At 44.7% G+C, this 20,223-nt stretch overlaps 1 long non-coding RNA gene across 5 annotated transcripts; it reads right to left on the reverse strand.

The window, feature by feature from the left end:
- Positions 1 to 239: 239 nt before the first annotated feature.
- LOC125513229 lies at positions 240 to 20,223 on the reverse strand. Of its 5 annotated transcripts, XR_007285790.1 has the most exons (4): positions 20,095 to 20,223; positions 19,766 to 19,844; positions 13,871 to 14,913; positions 12,353 to 13,763 (listed from the first exon to the last, which is right to left on the reverse strand). It is a non-coding gene; the product is annotated as an uncharacterized LOC125513229 (long non-coding RNA). The 5 variants fall into 5 exon arrangements; XR_007285787.1 differs by adding an exon at positions 240 to 2,230 and having other exon boundaries at positions 10,492 to 13,763; positions 13,871 to 20,217; XR_007285788.1 differs by having other exon boundaries at positions 13,871 to 19,844.

A 20,223-nucleotide genomic window follows, 5' to 3' on the forward strand; every position in this document is an offset into this window, starting at 1 on the left:
TCAACAAATGAAGCATTCTCAAACACATTATTGTTAGCTAGATGTAAATTATAGGCACACTGCCTTTCGGTAAGATCTGAGGCGATGTGAAAACAGATCATTTTATTGCTCTTTCAGCTTGATTGTATAAAAACTTGTAAAACAGTAATGACTTTTTCACTGGCGTTTTGCAGCAATAAAATGGTAGTGGTAGTGTAGAACAGAGACATACAGAGTATATCAGGTTTTATTTTGTAAACTTGAAAGAATAATTTATAATGAAGAGTAGAAATTCATACAAATGCCTCAATTTTCAGAACTTCCTCAGAATGAGAGCAGCAGGACGCTTTATTTTTCTTGCATTTGGCGTAGAAAAATTCTTAAATATAGAGCTAAAGCTAGAATTTTGACTTCTAAAATCTGAACATGACACAAATGACTGAGCACACATGACACACTGAATATAAGTATTTCTGATAATGTACTGTCACAGGGTATGTAGCATGCCATATTTTCTGGGCTGTTTGTCGATTCACAGCTTGCACACATATATGCAGATTAATTTATGTAACAAAAAATTTAGGCAGAGAAATACCATACAAACAGTAACAAAATCACATTAGAAATAAATAGAGTATATAATTTCAGAAGAAAAAAATGTTTGCAATAGCTTTTTCAAATTAAATTAGCAAAAAAAAGAAACAATGATCAGTCGATTGTACGTGTGTTAACTGAATGCTATCTTGCAATAGTGATTTCCTGTAACTCTCACTTGCAAAACTCTACATGTTGAAACCATACAACACGATAGTTATGTACTGATTTTAGCAAATAAAGCTATTATATTACATCAGATGAATCTCCATAATAAAATTTACTATAACCAGATTCTCCATGAATAATTCAGTTCACTTGTCAAGAGAAAGTAAAAAACTAAATATGTAAAGTATGATTGGAAGATAATAAGAAAAGGGAGCATTAAATATCCCAGGACCAAACTTGCAAGATTTTCAACTCGAAAGCAAACATACCACTTTCAATACCAACTAAAGTACTCCTAATTCCCTATTCTGTTTAGGATAGCCATCAGACCAACCCAAACTGGTGGAGATACAGCAAACCAGAACATAACCTCTTAAATTATTTGTTATAAGGTTGTGATTCCATGATGTTATATAGTGTGTGATATAAAAGGCTTCTTCGTCATACTCTGAACCCTTGGAAGCCTAATCGTGGCACTGAAAAATTGTTTTGAACTAACATAACTGTTACCAAAGGAAAAATGACCTAGAAGTCCATAAAATTCCTGTTTATTGGTTTACTTTGAATCACAGAAGATTCCAGGTTACGTAAATTCGCATCATAACTGTTTATTCATGAATTTTCAATCTTGGAAAACCTATGTGCCCTGTTCATCTCGGACTTGCACAAAGGTTGTTAGACAGAGGTCTCAAATGTTATTTAATTCACTATGACTTCAACACTCTAAATTTGCTTACGCATGCAATGAACTTGCAACAAAATCTAGCATGATAGAAGCACAAACAATACATCAATGATTTGGACTGTGATACTTGAGATAAATTATATGAGTATTTGATCTATAGCAGATTATTGAAGGATGCAAAGTTTTACTTGCTTGTGAGTGGGCATAGGAGCGACTGGTGAGGAAGTTGAATGGCGCCGTGGTAGCAAATTGTTGCAGCGCCAGGCCGCAACTATATTACTTGTGGGAGCCTCGCAGACAGAGGCGGCCACCTGATCCGCTTCAAACAACGGCGTACAACTCCTTTGATAAATTAACCACAGTGAGATAAAGTCATGTACTGGGAATTTACATGATGGATTGATGCTAGGTCAGAACTTGGAAACTGAGCCTCAATGGTTGGAGAGGAACACTGTCGGGAGAGTTGGACAAGCTTGATTAGATCGTAGCTACTAAATTAAACCATCATCAAATAAAATCATGTACTGGAATATATATGTTGGATTTCTAAATTTGAAAACTGAGTTTCAAAGGTTGGAAATGAACACGAGGACAGCTGGACACATTTGATTGGATCATACCTACTAATCAACCACCATTGAATAAAAATCATGGTTCTGGTCTTCTCCTTTTATTTCAAATTAGCGTGGGGATGCTTTGGAGTGGGTAGTCGTCATAGATATGGAGATAAACAAAAAGTGTGCAACTGATACCAATTTACAGAATGTTTGTAAAGTATCCAATATGACAAATAACTGCAGGGACCTGCAAAATAGAAAATTAAAGTTAATAAAAGTTTTCTACATATAAGTTGTAATTTTATTTAATAATTGAAGTCTTGATTTAATCAGACAAACTACAATGTCCCTAACACTCTGCTTGAACTACACTAATTATGATTTATGAATGAACCATCTCTACTTTTGTAGTGCTCTAGCTCTAGAAAAGCAGTCCATCATAGTTGTACTGATTCTCGTCAGTAACAGCAAAAGCTAATCCCAACCGAAGAGTATAATATAGTTGCCTGAAACCTGCTAGTGCACATCCCCAAATCAACCGTAGCACACCAGTCCCAACTCCCAAGTACTGATCTAGTTTCTCGCTGATTAATCAAGCAATCCTGGTGTAACGCCCTCGATGCGACTATATCTCCCACGTGTCGAGGCATGACTTAGAGGCATAATCGCATTGAAGGTATATGTCGCAAATGAGGTAATCTTCACACAACCCATGTAATATAATAAGGGAAAGAGATACATAGTTGGCTTACAATCGCCACTTCACACAATTACATGAATAAAACATTACATCATCCAAATACACTCATGGTCCGACTACGGAACCAAATAAAAGAAGAACCCCAAAAGCGACAAAGGTCCCCGATCGACCCCAACTGGGCTCCACTACTGATCAACTAGAACGAAACAACACAAAGGACAAGATCTTCATCGAGCTCCTCCTGAGCTTGGTTGCGTCAACTGCACGGTCTCATCGGCACCTGCAAGCTGGGTTTGGAAGTATCTGTGAGCCACAGGGACTCAGCAATCTCGCACCCTTGCGATCAAGACTATTTAAGCTTATGGGTAAGGTAAAAGTATGAGGTGGAGCTGCAGCAAGCGACTAGCATATATGGTGGCTAACATACGCAAATGAGAGCGAGAAGAGAAGGCAAAGCGCGATCGATAAAAGTATGATCAAGAAGTGATCCTATAACAACCTACGTCAAGCATAACTCCAACAACCGTGTTCACTTCCCGGACCCCGCCGGAAAGAGACCATCACGGTTACACACGCGGTTGATTCATTTTAATTAAGGTCGACTTTAGGTTTTCTACAACCGGACGTTAACAAATTCCCATCTGTCCATAACCGCGGGCACGGCTTTCGAAAGTTCAAATCCCTGCAGGGTGTCCCAACTTAGCCCATCACAAGCTCTCACGGTCAACGAAGGAATAGACCTCCACCCGAGACCCTCCGATCAGACTCGGTATCCCGGTACAACAAGACATTTCGATAGGGTAAAACTAAACCAGCAACACCGCCCGAATGTGCCGACAAATCCCGATAGGAGCTGCACATATCTCTTTCTCAGGGCACACTCAGATGAGCCAGACGTCGGGTAAGCCAGCCCAGAGTTGCCCCTGATAGCCTCGGACATCGCTCAGTTGGACCAACACTCAGAGGAGCACTGGCCCGGGGGGTAAAATAAAGATGACCCTTGGGCTGGCCGACCCAAGGGAAAGAAAAAGGCTAGGTGGCGAATGGTAAAACCAATGTTGGGCATTGCTGGAAGAGCTTTACTTAAGGCGAACTGTCAAGGGGTTCCCATAATAGCCCAACCGCGTAAGGAACGCAAAATCCGGGAACATAACACCGATATGACGGAAACTAGGGCGGCAAGAGTGGAACAAAACACCAGGCATAAGGCCGAGCCTTCCACCCTTTACCAAGTATATATATGCATTAATTAAATAAGATATATAGTGATATCCCAACAAGTAAACATGTTCCAACAAAGAACAACATCTCCATGTTCCAACAAGAAACAAACTTCAATCTTCACCTGCAACTAACAACGCTATAAGAGGGGCTGAGCAAAGCGGTAACATAGCCAATCAACGGTTTGCTAGGACAAGGTGGGTTAGAGGCTTGACATGGCAATTTGGGAGGCTTGAAAGCAAGTGGTAGGCATCGTAGCATTGGCATAGCAAAAGAGCGAGCAAATCTAGCATAGCAAAGATAGTAGTGATTTCGAGGGTATGATCATCTTGCCTGAATCCCGCAAGGAAGAAGAACAAGTCCATGAAGAAGATAAACGGACGTAGACGAACGGGCCCTCACAAACGCGACGTTATCGAAACCAACCCGAAGAAGCAACACCGGAAAAGAGCAAACAACATAGTAAACAACCACCACATAGACATGGCATGATGCACAATCAAGTATGATGCATGTCCGGTTTAATGAAGCATGGCATGACAAAGTGCACAAACAATCCTACAAATTAAGTGGAGCTCGATATGCAACGAGTTGCATATTGACGGAGCACCACATCAATTATTTAGTTCGATCTCGTTTATGTACCCAACAATATTAAATGTTGTTAAACATGGCAAGAAGTGAAGCAAAGTAAACTACCTATCTAGTCAAGTTTAAATGAGGCCGGAAGCACGAACAACAAATCCGGAAACTCCTCATGTGCATATATTAGATTAGGTCCTGTTCTGACCTAAACCATATTTTTAGAGTTGTTCACCATGCAAAACAATGTCACCATGATAAACTAGGCAAAATTCTACCCCATTTACATATAAAGTTTATTAAATTCCGAGTTACGGTTGAATAGTTATGAATTAAATCATTTTAACATGGCATTTATGCAAAATTAAACAAACAACATTTTAAACATTTTAAACATGGATGAAAGTTGCATATTATTAAACTAGACAAAATTCTAAGCCACTTTCATATATAAATCATTTTAATCCGATGCACGAATTGTGAGTTATTATATGCATGAACAAGGAGGACTTTTCTGTAAAACTGCGTTCTCTGGAACAAATACTAAATTCGCAGGCGCTGGGAAAAAAACACTACTGGGCTGAAATCTGGGACAAGCCCAACAATGCACAGGGGCTGGAGGGGGGCTGCTCACTCATGGGCTAAGGCCCGGTTCGGTGGTGAGGCGGGCAGGCTTGGAGCTGGGTCAAGCAAGAGGCCACGGCTGGGCTGGATCGGGCGAAGGGGAGGCGGCCCGCGCGAGGGGGATCTCGTTCCCGACCTCCCGCCGAGGCCGAGACGAGCCATGGTGGCGGCGGCAGGGACCGGTGGTGGCCTGAGGCGGCGGGGCGAGGCGGTACCGGCAGGAATGGACAGATCCGGGACTGGGGAAGCCGGATCCGGCGACAGTTCAGGGCGAGGAGGCCGGCAACGACCTCGACGGCGGTGGAATGGGCGACTCCGGCGACGGGGATCTCTCCTGCGCGAGGGAGAGAGCGAGGTCTGAGAGAGGCGGCGAAAAAAAAACAAAGGAGGAGGAGAACGGGGTCGGCGAGGGAGGACCTGGGGTGTGACGCCCCCGATTTAATCGTACACTAATCATTCACGCAAACGTGTACGATCAAGATCAGGGACTCACGGGAAGATATCACAACACAACTCTACAAATAAAATAAGTCATACAAGCATCATATTACAAGCCAGGGGCCTCGAGGGCTCGAATACAAGAGCTCGATCACAGACGAGTCAGCGGAAGCAACAATATCTGAGTACAGACATAAGTTAATCAAGTTTGCCTTAAGAAGGCTAGCACCAACTGGGATACAGATCGAAAGAGGCGCAGGCCTCCTGCCTGGGATCCTCCTAACTACTCCTGGTCGTCGTCAGCGGGCATCACGTAGTAGTAGGCACCTCCGGTGTAGTAGGAGTCGTCGTCGATGGTGGCGTCTGGCTCCTGGGCTCCAACATCTGGTTGCGACAACCAGGTAGAAGGGATAGGGGAAAAGAGGGAGAAAACAACCGTGAGTACTCATCCAAAGTACTCGCAAGCAAGGAGCTACACTACATATGCATGGGTAAAAGTGAAAAGGGCCATATCGGTGGACTGAACTGCAGAAAGCCAGAAAAAGAGGGGGGATAGCTAATCCTGTCGAAGACTACGCTTCTGGTAGCCTCCATCTTGCAGCATGTAGAAGAGAGTAGATTGAAGTCCTCCAAGTAGCATCGCATAGCATAACCCTAACCGCTGATCCTCCCCTCGTCGCCCTGTGAGAGAGCGATCACCGGTTGTATCTGGCACTTGGAAGGGTGTGTTTTATTAAGTATCCGGTTCTAGTTGTCATAAGGTCAAGGTACAACTCCAAGTCGTCCTGTTACCGAAGATCACGGCTATTCGAATAGATTAACTTCCCTGCAGGGGTGCACCACATTCCCCAACACGCTCGATCCCATTTGGCCGGACACACTTTCCTGGGTCATGCCCGGCCTCGGAAGATCAACACGTCGCAGCCCCACCTAGACCAACAGAGAGGTCAGCACGCCGGTCTAAACCTAAGCGCACAGGGGTCTGGGCCCATCGCCCTTAGCACACCTGCACGTTGCGAACGCGGCCGAAAGCAGACCTAGCCTAGTGGCCTTCCAGTCCAATCCGGCGCGCGCCACTCAGTCGCTGACGTCACGAAGGCTTCGGCTGATACCACGACGCCGGGATACCCATAACTACTCCCGCGTAGATGGTTAGTGCGTATAGACCAAATGGCCAGACTCAGATCAAATATCCAAATCTCGTTAAGCGTGTTAAGTATCCGCGAACGCCGACCAGGGCCAGGCCCACCTCTCTCCTAGGTGGTCGGAACCTGCCCTGCCGCTCCGCCTCAAAACTCCACTCGCGGGTGCTCCTCAAGCCGACCCGTCTTTAGTCATCACATGTATCATGTATAAAGTATATAATATATACCCGTGATCAACTCCCGAGTGATCACGGCCCGATAGTATAGCATGGCAGACGGACAAGGATGTAGGGCCACTGATGATAAACTAGCATCCTATACTAAGCATTAGGATTGCAGGTAAAGGTAATAACAGTAGTAGCAAGGACAGGCTATGCATCAGTATAGGATTAACGGGAAGCAGTAACATGCTACACTACTCTAATGCAAGCAGTATAGAGAAGAGTAGGCGATATCTGGTGATCAAAGGGGGGGCTTGCCTGGTTGCTCTGGCAAGAGAGAGGGGTTGTCAACTCCGTAGTCGTATTGGGTAGCAGCGGCGTCGGTCTCGGTGTCTATCGAGAGAAGAGGGGGGAGAAACAATAAATATATAAGCAAGCATAAGCATAGTGATGCATGACATGACAAGTAACGACGTTAGAGGTGCCCTAACGCGGTAGTAGGTGATACCGGTGAAGGGGGATGACATCCGGGAAAGTATCCCCGGTGTTTCGCGTTTTCGGGCAGAGGAGCCGGAGGTGAAATATTGCAGGTTCACTATGCTAGGGACGCGTGGCGGGCGAACGGGCTGCGTATCCGAATTCGTCTCGTCGTTCTGAGCAACTTTCATGTACAAAGTTTTTCCATCTGAGCTACGGTTTATTTTCTATTAATTATTAAAGATTTAAATCATTTTTAGGACTAACAGAATAATTAATTTAGGAAATACAATTATGACATCAGCATGATGTCAGCGGTCAACTCTGACCGTTGACCAGTCAACTGGTGGGTGGGGCCCGTCGGTCATTGACTGTTATCTCATTATCAGAATTAATTAGCCTAATTAGGTTTAGGTTAACTAAACAGAATTAATTAAATTAATTAATTATCCTAATTAATTAATTATTATAATTCCTTTTTTTTGGGGCATGGGGCCCATATGTCATAGGCTCATAGTAATTAAATAGGGCTAATTAGCTTTAGCTAAATGATTAGGTTAATCTAATCCGATTTAATTAATTCTCTAATTAATTAATTAATTATTATATTTATTATTTATTTTTCTTTTTTTGTTAAAAACGTTCTGGTCGTGGGCCCCCCTGTCATAGGCACAGGGGGCCTTAACGGGTTTTGGGCGCCGGGGCGATGGTTGTCGCCCGAACGGGCGCGGTTGCGGGCGCCGGGTCGCCTGGACCCGGGCGGTGCCTTGCCGGCAGCCATGGCGGGGCACGACGCCGGCCATGGAAGGGAGCGGGCCACGGCGGATGCGGCGGACGGCGAGGACGGCGCAGAGGGCGCGGTGAGCGCGTGCTCACCGCAGGCGCACGCGTGGGCGGTCTAACGTGCGGTGACCGTGAGCGAGGGGCGAGGCAGAGAAGGGGAGAGGCCCGGGGCCTCACCAGCGTTGATGGGGAGAGGGGGCGACGAGGCGTGAGGAGGCCGGTCGTGGAGGAGGACGAAGACGGGCGGTCCGGCGACGCGGCGTCAGGGAGGCGGGGTGACTACGGGGCGAGGTGGCGGCGAGGTCTAGCGGCTTCAGAGGCAGGGCGGCGTCGGGCTCGTTGCCCCTTCCCGATCCAGATCGGGTCGGGGAAGAGGAGCGAGAGGGGAGGTGAGCCGGAGACGGGCGGCGGGCTGGTGCAGATCCGGCGACGGAGCTCGGCGGCGGGGCAGCGCACGCGAGGCGGCGCCTGGTGCCGACGATGACGACGGGAGGCGTCGGGCTTGGCGAGGCGTCGGTGGGGGAGGGTTCTGGCGCGGGAGTGGCGACGGAGGTGGGAGCAGGGGAGGGAGAGGCGAGCTCAGGGGAGGAGCAGGGCGTGCCCGGCGGGGGGGGGTCCGGCGACGGGCGTCGGGGCGAGGGGATCGAGATCCTGATCCAGATCCAGCGAGGGGGGAGAGGAGTGGTGCGAGTGGGGGAGAGTGGGGATCGGGTGGGGGTTAGGGTTCGGGGAGGTGGCCTTGTAGGCCAGAGAGGAGGGCCGGCTGGGCCTGGTGGGCCGGCCGGTGCGGAGGCCAGCTGGGCCGCTCGGCCCAGCATGGGGGGGGGTGTTTCTATTTTTATGTTTTTTTTTGTTTGACCTTTTCCTTTTTTTTCTATTTTCCTGTTTCTTTTAGTTTTACTTTATATGCAGTTTTTTTTATAATATATCAACTCAGCCTCTAAATTAGCATTATTAGTTAGGCTACTGTCATAATTAATTTGGCACTAAATAAATTAGTTTTACATTTATTTATTATTGAAAAGTATTTAATAATTGTTTTAGCCCCTGTTTTTATTTAGTTTAGGCACTTAAACATTTTGAAAAAGGTTGGTTCCAACACCCAAAATAAGTTACGAATTATTTGCCACATGATGATCATTTTAAATTCTAACGTTTGAAAACCTTTATTGTTTGCCTGATTTTGAATTTGAATTTGAATCGGCTTGAACCAACTCGAGTTTATCAACAGTAACCGATGTGACGTGGCACCATTAGCAGAGGTTTACTGTAGCTTAATTATCCGGGCGTCACATGGGGTCGGCGACGAGGCCGGCGTGCTCGGCGGTCTTGGTCGCCAGCGGCGGATGGCGGGGCGTGAGGAAGAGGGGATCGGGGCTCTCCCGATCTGAAACGAAGGCGGCGGCGCGCAGGTTCGGGGACGGGTTCGAACAGGCCCAGATCTGGCCCGGCGCGGGCCAGCGGCGGGCTCCGCGGGCCGCGGTGAAGTGGGGCGCAGGGGGGAACGCGTGGCGCGCTGGGGTTGGCTGGAAGGCGGCTGAGAGGTGAGGTGGCGCGACGTGGTTGGCTGCGGGGGCGCTGGCGGTGGCGCCAAGTGGCGGAGATGGGTTCGGCCCGCGCGGAATGCGATGAGGGCGGCGGTGGCTGATGATTGATGCGCTGAAAACAAGGTGGGGGGGGTTGGAGGACGCCAAAAATGGCATGTGGGGGGGTATTTATAAGGTAAGGGGGCTAGGGTTAGAGGGTTTGGGGCCGTTTCGGAGCCGTTCGATCTCGATCGGACGACCCGGAGCGGAGGGGGTTAGCTAGGTGGACTAGTGGGCTGTGAAGAGAGGTTGGGCTGAGATGAGAGGGGAGGAGTGCAGCCCGGCAACTGTTTCCGAAAACCGAAAACGTCCGACGAAAAGACCGGCTATACTGCCGCTATAGTTTAACGGTTGGGCTAACAAACGAACTCCGAATGCGATGAAACTTGGCAGGCGGTCTACCTACACTATAACAAGACCGCACGCCAACTCTCATCCCATTCCGAGAACATTTTCCGACCACTTATAAAATAATATTTCGGACATGCCGCGGGCGCGTGCAAGTGTGTCTGGGCTCAGAACGGACAACGGACGGAACGAGGAGACCGGGACTGATGCAAGTTTTGAAAACATGATGATGCAATGCACATGATGACACGACAAGATGCAACACGCAAGCGAATGACATGGCAACGACGGCGAATAACTGGACGACAACTGGCACATCGGTCTCGGGGCGTTACACCTGGTCTCTCTGAAAGATCCTAATCAACCAGCACACCAGTCCACTGATTTAGTTTCTCTGTGATAAATCAAGCAGTCCTAATCTCCCTGAAAAATCCTCAATTAACCTGTTCTCCTTCCTTCCCAGCCACGGCCAAGACTATACTCCTCCTCCTTTCATTGGAGGAACTTTCTCAGCCATGTTATTTATCTACAATCAGAAAAATCAAGGTAAATAATACAGATTTATTTTCTTCAACAGATAGTATAACATGGAACAATCAGATGGACATCAGTTGAGGTGGAGGGCAGTGCAGAGGGGACGGCGAGGTCGCCGGAGAATGCAACGTGGTGGCTCTGGTCAAGTAGCGAGCGCGAGCCCTCCCGGGCGACGCATAGCGAGGAGCTCGGGCGCACGGAGGAGAGGAGGAGCTGAGGTGGGCAGCGCCGGATCGGGTAGAGGAGGTGGAGGGCGCGCGGATCCGGGAGGGAGGCGCCGGATCTGGCCGGTGGAGGTCCCGTTGCGGCGTTTGAACCTCCAAGGTGAGCTCGAGAACTGGGCATCCATGGCGCTGGCGCTGAGCTCCAGGAGAGAAGGAGAGACAAGGAGATTAGAGAAAGAGTAGAAAGAGAGAAGGCAGGGGAGCGGCGGCATGACCTGGGTGGTCGCCGGTGGCGGCGGTGGTTGCCGGACGACGCGCGAGGGAGGCCGGGGAGGAGGCGCACGGGAGAAGGAGCTCGAGGTCGAGCGCTCTGTGGGCACTGGTAGTGGCGGCGGCGGCACTCGGGCCTGGGTGGGCCAGATCTGGGCTCGAAACATTTTCTCACTTTAAAAAGGACCGCGGGTTGAATACCAAAAATTACAAGGATGTTTTTGTAAAATTGACGACGACGTACGACCAGGAACAATAGCTGGTTTATTATTATTAGGGAAAGATATGTTGGGAGAAAAGATACTCCATGATGGTGTTATAACTTAGAGGTGTGTCTTTTTTATGTATCTTCGCATTTGGATTGGATGTAGCTACCTTGTCCTTGTACAATTTAATGGAATGATTTATGCAGTTTTTAACGGCTAATCCTCATCTATTTTGAGGCATCTAATTCATCCAAATTTTGTCTAATATTTATATGTATTTATTTCAAAATGGATGAACACGGCAACGCGCGTTATCAAAGGTCTAATGTATATGAAAAGTACGACCTGATCTGACCTCGATCTACTGATACGGTGCTACGATGTGTTCTCGCCATTGGATCTCACATCCAATGGTCAGCCCAGGAGCCCCAGAATATTTTCAGAAAAGCCCTTCAGGAAGCCCATAATCACGCCCTGGTCCACAACCCACAGATATTGGCCGAGATCACATCATAGCATGGGAGCATTTCAGCTCCCGTATCACCTGATATTTCCTCCTACTCATACCTGTCAATTTCCTCTAAAGGGAGCGGTGAAAAGAAATCCATGGTTTACTTATTTAGTTACGGGCAAGCACACATGACAACAAATTTAATCTCTTAATTAGAAAAATGGGGGGCTTCTATTCTACAATGAGATGTATATACATATTTAAATTTGATGGCATGGAGTTCTATTTGAAACAAAATGTATGTAACAAATATGATCCCCTTTAGTAGGAAAAAGGTATTTTGTTGTTACAATGAAATGTATATACACATTCTAATTTGATAGCGCAAAGTCCCATTCAAAATCATGCCGCTAAAAGCACGTGTATCCTTTTAGTAATCTTCTGTCTGGCCAAGCACACACGCCAAGAATTTATTGTCTATAATGAAATGTATATACACATTCTAATTTGATATCACAAAGTCCCATTCAAAATCATGAAGCTAAAAGTATGTGTATCTTTTTAGTAAGCTTTGTCTGGCCAAACACAGACACCAAGAATTTAGACCCTTACGTATAAAAAACATATCTTAAATCAATCGGTTTTATCTTTATAACCACAATCTCAAGGAAAAATAGAATTGCAACAAAATGTAACACAACATTAATCAAGGTTTTCAGTATCACACTGTGGATCATAGCATTGAACAATAAGAAGATATTACATGAGGACCGCATGAAGTGTCGTTAGACAATACAGCTAGACCAACATCGATAAAGACCGCCTGCAAGTACAGCGTCTACCACATTGCCTACAGTGCAAACAAAGAGAAGACAACCATGAGTACTGGTGCAAGCAAGGCACTTATAATAGAGCACCATCAAAGCAGTTCTAGTAATCAGGACAAGGCTAAAGTGCACAAGCGCTATATGGTTTTCTTGTCATGAAGAAACAGAAAAGCTGCCAACGACCAGTGAGAATTAGGATCACTTGTTGTAAAAGAAATCATGTGATGCATAAAAAATGCAAAATAAAATAACAGGCACATGGTAAGAACCGATAAAGCATCGTGTGTCCTCTGTCCTGAAAGAAAGCCAAAATTGCAGGGCCAGCCAAAAGATTATAAGAAAGTGCATGGTATGTTCTCTATCCAGTTTCTACAAAAATATAATAAATCAACCATGGGAAGTACCTTCTGCCTTGTTAGTTTCCTATCATCAAAAGCAGGCACTGAAACGAAGGAAATAAATCTCAAGATGAGCAATAGGAGGGCCAAGCTGGAAAGTTTCTTGCAAATATTGAATTATCCATAAGATTGCATCTCTCCTGTTCTAGTCAATAATATTTTGTATATATCAGTCCTTTCAAAAGCTAGGTATCCAGTCAACTCCTATTGTGTCTCTTTGTATATATCATTGATCTGTTGTATTCTAGATCATTATAAGTATAAAATATTGTTTCAAACATCACAATAGAAAAAAAATTGTAGCCACAAAAGGAAGGCCTTACTAACCAAATAAAGATCACGATTTTGAAGTAATGCCAGGGATTTTTCTCTTATATATGCCTTTCAAATTTCTGTGTCTTGAAACCAAATAAGAACCATACCAAAAATATTTATGAATTACTACAACTAATCGGACTACTTTCGTACGAGACTGTAATCAAGAATGATGATGGTAGGTGACCTCATATTATATTTGACTAATAAAATAAATAACATGAACCCTCTCCTGGAGAGGGGGATGGAAAGACACATGGCCTAGAGGAAATATATAAACAACATGAACCCTCTCCTGCATCCATAGCTCTCGTGGCCGCCGTCTCTCACTGCAGTAGTCTCGCTCATCCTCTTTTCTTTTTTCGGTAGCTGCCCACAGCCACAACAACACAAAAAAACTATCCTTGGGCTAATGAAAATAAACGTGAATACTGAATCTGCTCAATAGTAGAAGAGAGTTCAGTTATCACCTCAGCTCGCCTAGGAAGCAACAACTTCCATTTCCAAAAGAAAAATGACCAGGAAACATAGGCCGCTATTGGTTAGATACCTGCAAATGATTAATTGTTCAAGACTACTTTGGGAACAATCGCTCTGAGCAATAAACAGTAATAAACAGAGAACAAAAAGGAAGAAAATGAAGCTAGGTTTTTTCACCTAAAAGGAATCGTCAAATGCGGCGACAGCATGTGTGCATTTTTCTCCAAATTGCACATGAGCTTTGACTGTAGAGAAGAGATAAAACTTCCGACAAACAAACGAACGTCCAGTTATGATAACCGTGATCTCAGGAAGAGTAAGAAGATGCATCTTATAATCTAGAGTTCAGATATATCAAGAACTCATTTCATCTAACCTCTTTGGAGTTAAACTAAACAGTCGTTCTTATCCTGTAACATGCTAGTACTTAGTTGCACCTCTCTTACTCCTGACACTATGAACTCCAGTTTATGTGGCGTACTTTATGCATATACAAACGATGTATAAAGCCTGAACATGGCAAAAAAATGCAAGGGATTACCTGAATATATGATACTGCAGTACACCTAATCTTCTAACTGAAATTAAACCTACCACTTCCTGTTCTCAGATTTTAGTTCATTTATAAACTCTGCATTCTACTCATACAAGCATACCACATCTATATTCTGCTATAACCCAGATTATTGTTACCTTACTAAACTCATAACTATTATCAGTTTATAATGGAAATAAAGTACCCTAATGCATCCCCTATTAAATGGCAGTATGAACTGCAGTGTATGTGTGTACTGCTATGCTTACACACATGCTATGAAGCATGGGAACCTGACAAGATAAATGCAAAGGATGCCCAACAGAATTCTTGCTCCATGGCCTTACTTCTATTGTGGTTGCAGAATTCTGTACATACCGTGCGTATAAATCCACTGGATGGTCAATTTTTTCACACCCATTCTCAACAAATTCTGTACATACCGAAAAGGGTCCAGCAGGGAGCATATTCAAAAAATCTAAAGCTCCTTGAAAGAATGCCCTTCTACACAGTAACCAATTAAGCTCATGAAGTTCTTGTGATTTAATATAGACAAACCAGTGGTGTGGAAGTAAAACCATTGGAATAAAATATGCAGTGAATAATGTGTATCTACTCAAGCTGTAGGTAATTCTGAATACTACGGCCCTCAGATCTCGAGAGGCTCGGCATCAGCTGCAATCATCTGCACAACACAAAAATAAAGATCAAACCTTGGCAACAGAAACCACAGGAAACCTGAAATTCTGGACTGAACAAAAAGAGATAAGTTGGGGAGAAATTTAGGTCGCCAGACTGATGAGCTCCTGTATATGCATGATTTTACAAATGTGATACATTGGTGCTGCCTTCAGTTTTGAACGACTCGGAGACCATTCTGATCCCTCTAGCAAACATGTTAACATAACTATATGTGCAATGCATTTCTAAACATTGACCAAAGCATCCATGCACTCAGAACTAAAAGCATCTAATTGTTCTGTTCTAAACTATTTTAATGTCTGCACTTTGGTACAGCTGCAATTTGATGTCATGAACTGAAATATTAAGAAAGTAGAACCTAGAAAGATCTAGAGAAAATGGCTTCTATACCACTGAGACAAGCATCAATTGCTCATTTGCCATCGAACAAAGCTCCAGTGCTCATATACCAGACACAAACGAATTCTAGTGCTTATTTGCCATCGCCGTTAGTCCATCGTCAGAATCTCTACGTTTTCCTGTCAGTCAATCTGAGAATTCCAATTTTACCCTCGTCTTATCTCTTCTCTTAGAATAGAAAAAAAAAAGAAAAATCAACGCACACCACACCACCCGACCAGTTCACGCACGCACACAGCAGCAGCCATGGCGGAACCGTCGCCGCCGCCGCTCCCCCAGCGCATACCCCTCCTCCCCCTCCCGCTCCCTCAGGCTAATTACTCCTCGAAGGATCCGCCGCTCCCCCAGCCTTTGCCGACGCCGAAGGTTCCGCCGCTCCCCGAGCCCCAGCCTATGGAGGCACCGCCGACGGCGCCGCTCCCCCAGCCCCGGCCTCCGCCGCCTCCCGTCGTGGCCCTGCTTCCCTCCCTCCCGACCTCCGCGGCTTCAACTGCCTTAGCCCAACTAGCAGCGCCGACCTCTCCCCGCGACCATGTCGCGCAGAACCCTAGAATCGGGGATTCCAGCGATGTGGAGAGCGGGTCAGGGATGTCCACGGTCGAGGCCCTCCAAGAGATCATTCCGTACGTGGGCACACTCGCTGCAGCTCCTCTGCCCCAAGTTTCCAAGCTCCATGAGGAGGACGGCGTGGCTGACGAATGCGGCTCCACCTCTCTCTCTCATATTTGTGCTAGGTAATTTTTCAGTCTATCTATTTTTGCTAAAGTTTTAGATAGGAGCATACAAATATTGACATGGTTTCATCATCCACAGGATGATCCAATCATGTACTTACACGGTAGAGGTGAAGATTTGTGGCGGTGGAACCGAAATCTGTGGGGATTCTACATTTACTTGGGATATTGTTGAGGGTAGTAGCTCAAGATTGAAGGATCTAGTGGCTTCCATTGCTGGAACTTTTCCACTATTTTCAGTGGAGAATATAATTCTTGAGTACGTTGACTCTATTAGTGGCAACAATATTTGTGTGTCAAATGATGAAGAATGCCTGAAAATGTAGTCTTTTCATCAAAATAGAAGCGGTAATCTGATCATCAAACAATCTGACCCAAGTGATAGTGTTGATGTGCATTTTACTCCATTGAATCAAACACCATCTATAGCACTGCCTAGTCAAGCAAGTAATGTAAATGATGAAGCTAAAGTATGCCTTATGGATACATATCTTGCAAATCCACATGAAGAATATGAACATGTTGGTGTAGATGAGAGGAGGACCAATACTCAATTGATAGTGCTGGTTCAGATAGTGATGATGAGCTCGGAGAAAAAAAAGATATACCAAATAGTGAGCATGTAGAGGATAGCAGCGATGACGAGGAGTGGGTTACGGAAGATGCTAGACCAGATGTTATTCCAGAAATAGTGTATGATAAAGAAAACCCACCAATGCATGTTGGTGCAAAGTATCCTAATATTGAAGAGTTTAGGTTGGCAATTGCTACATATGCCATAAAGAAAGAGTTTGATTTTCAAGTTGACAAAAGTGAGCCTACACGATTCAGGGCTCATTGTCGCGAGTCTAAAGATTGCACATGGAGAATTCATGTTGGGAGGTTGGATGATGGAGAAACTATGGAGGTATATATTTTAGTTAGTTGCATACTCTAGCTGTTATTAAATGGAGTTGACTCTATTTTCTTACCCATTACAATTTACTGCAGGTCAAGGTTCATTTGGAGAAGCACACATGTGCTAGTACAAAGAAAAAAAAGGAGCAGCATAATGCTTCAAAGGCATGGGTGTGTGAGAAAGTCATGGACTGGATAAAAGAAGATCCTAGTGTTCGCCCAAAGGAGTTACAGAGGAGGCTACATGACAAGTACAAGATCGAGATCAATTATACAAAAGTATTCAGGGGCAAAGGACTAGCAATGGCTAAGTTGTTTGGTGATTGGGATGAGTCTTTTGACAAGCTGTATGCCTGGAAAGCGGAGGTTGAGAAGAGGTCTCCTGGAAGCATAGTTGCGATTGACCACATGGAGTATGATCAGAAAAAGTATTTTATACGGATGTTTGTTGGATTGAAGCCTCTCTGCGATGGATTCTTGGCTGGATGCAGACCTTACTTGGCGATAGACAGCACTCATTTGACAGGCAAGTATAGAGGCCAGTTAGCTACTGCTTGTGCTATTGATGGGCACAATTGGCTATACCCTGTAGCATATGGAGTTATTGATGCGGAAACTACTGAAAGTTGGGTGTGGTTTATGGAGAAGCTTCGTGAGGCTATTGGCTCTCCCCCTGGCCTAGCCATATGTTCAGATGCAGGTAAAGGGATTGACACTGCAATTGAAAAGGTGTTTGAGTATGCAGAACATAGGGAATGCATGCGACACTTGGTTGTGAACTTCAAAAAAAAGTTTCATGGCAAAGTTTTTGATGATCATTTGTGGCCAGCTGCTTTTTCATGGACTCCTCGCGCTTTTGACTATCACATGGCAGCCATAGAGCAGAAAAGGGCTGCTGCAATTACATACTTAAAGAAGTACCACAGCAGGCTATGGTCAAGGAGCAAATATTCATGTTCCTCAAAAGTGGATTATGTGACAAATAATTTGGCCGAGTGTTTCAACAACTGGATCCACAAGCACAAAGGTTTAATGTTGTTTCAGCTCATGGACAAGATCAGGAGGAAGATTACCGTTAAGCATGAGAAGAGGAGAAGGGTTGCTAGGAAATTGCAAGGTCGACGTATACTTCCAAGTGTCATGAATGAGCTGAATGAAAAAAGTAGGGGGCTAGACATTGAATATGAGAGAATAGATGACATGATTGCAGAGGTTGCCGAGTGTGCTGTGCTGGGTGGCAAGCGCCACATTACTGATCTATCAAATAGGACATGCACATGCCGGGCATTTCAAGTCTCTGGGAAGCCTTGCAAACATGCAATCAACTTTATGACTGGAATTAGGGGAGTCACCATAGCAGATTTTGTTGATGACTATTACAGCGTTGCCAAGTTCACTGCAGCTTATGCCCATGTTCTTCCTGGCCTGACCGACATGTCTCAATGGCCAAGTGTGAACAAAGATTTCATTTTGAATCCCCCAATCCTTAGGAGGGCCCCTGGGAGGCCAAAAGTACAGAGGCATAAAAGTGGTGCCGAGAATAGCAAGGGCAAGGGAAATAAAGGCCAGCACCAATGTCCAATTTGCAAGGCCTATGGACATAGATGGCAAAGCTGTAAAGATGCTGCTCCGGAAGCACTAGCTGCCTATGCTGAAGTAGCAAAGCAAAAAAGGTAGTGCTTGCTTCAATATTACTGTTTTCATCATACTCTTGTCCTAATGATGCTAATATGTGAAACTAATGCAGGGACAAAAGAAAGAAAAAACCCATTACAAAGGTTGTTCTTCCATGTTCAATTGAAACTGAAACTGCACTGCCTCTACTTCTATGTCCGAGTGATGCAATTGAAGACAATGTCGCCAAGTCGAAATCATCAAAGACTACCTCTAAATCTACAAGGTATGAAAGCTGCACAATCTTCAATGAAATGTTTCTTTGACAATGTGTAAGTTAGCAACGTATATTCTGCGAGGATCATCATAGTATGTAATCTGATGTTTTAATGTAGATCAAAGGCCATATCTGTTGCGCCTGACAGCCCTGCAATGGGCACTCGAAGCAGGAGGAGTGTTGCACCTGACAGCCCTGCAATGAGCACTCGAAGCAAGAAGAAGCTGAAACTGTGATATTCAGCAAAATTTCACATATTATTTACATATCGCAACTCTTCATGTCTAATTTATCTATAGACTTTGCTTATGTGAACAACCTACTCTCGGTTGTGGTCTTTTGGTAGGGATGGAAACTTGAGTTTACTTATGCATGACTGAATTTGGTGTTTGCTGAATGGTTTCTAAATGATGTGAACTTTGATGAGTAATATTCTGTAGCTGAAGTATATATATGCTGATACTATTATCTGTGCACTGTTGTTTTGCTGAAATGCTGAAATTACAGGCAAAATGCTGTCAGTTTATTCCTAGATATGTTCTCCCATTGTTGCTTATTTGCCACTGAGGGCAAACAAGTCATTTTGGCCTCTGAAAACAGTGAGCTAACATTGTTCTAACAGCCAGTGGCATATGAGCACTAGAATTCGTTTGTTACTGGTATATGAGCACTGGAGCTTTGTTCGATGGCAAATGAGCAGTTGATGCTTGTCTCAGTGGTATAGAAGCCATTTTCTCAAAGATCTAACATGCATACACAACAAATCTGTAGCAAAACCATACTTTTGACATATAAGACAGGATCATTTTTTCATGTACTGTATATTAGTGCATTACTTATACAACAGATATGAAATTAAGTGGAAGTCGGTAGAAATCAACAGAAGTGGACAACAAAAATCAGCAGCCCATCACCTTGCAATATAGAACATACTTCCATCACATCATACCGCTAAACAACAAGACGCATCGGCCATCCACTTGAATTATTATTCTACAACAAAAAAAGCACAACTAGAGCACCAATTAGAAGGGTTCCTGCACACCAGTCAATGGTCTATATGGCAACAAAAATAAATCATCTAGCCATTCATCAGGTAGATGGTGTGTGAAATCCATAATGACAAATCAGCAAAACTACTCGGGAAAGTCCATTGATAGCTAGAGAACATGGTCCAACACAAACCATATCACCAAAATGCAAGCGCAAACTTGATTGGATTCGCAAGAGGGATGGAATTCACCTTGGTCTTCTTCAACTCTTCAGCTAAAATTGTTCTTCGTCTCTTCTTTCACAGATCTGCACACATCATGTGTAGAAAACCCACATATTAGGGAACTAAAATGTGAATGAGCTATGTATATTTGCTAAC

The sequence above is a fragment of the Triticum urartu genome, chromosome 6 (genome assembly GCF_003073215.2).
Source record: "Triticum urartu cultivar G1812 chromosome 6, Tu2.1, whole genome shotgun sequence".
Classification (NCBI taxonomy): Eukaryota; Viridiplantae; Streptophyta; class Magnoliopsida; order Poales; family Poaceae; genus Triticum; species Triticum urartu.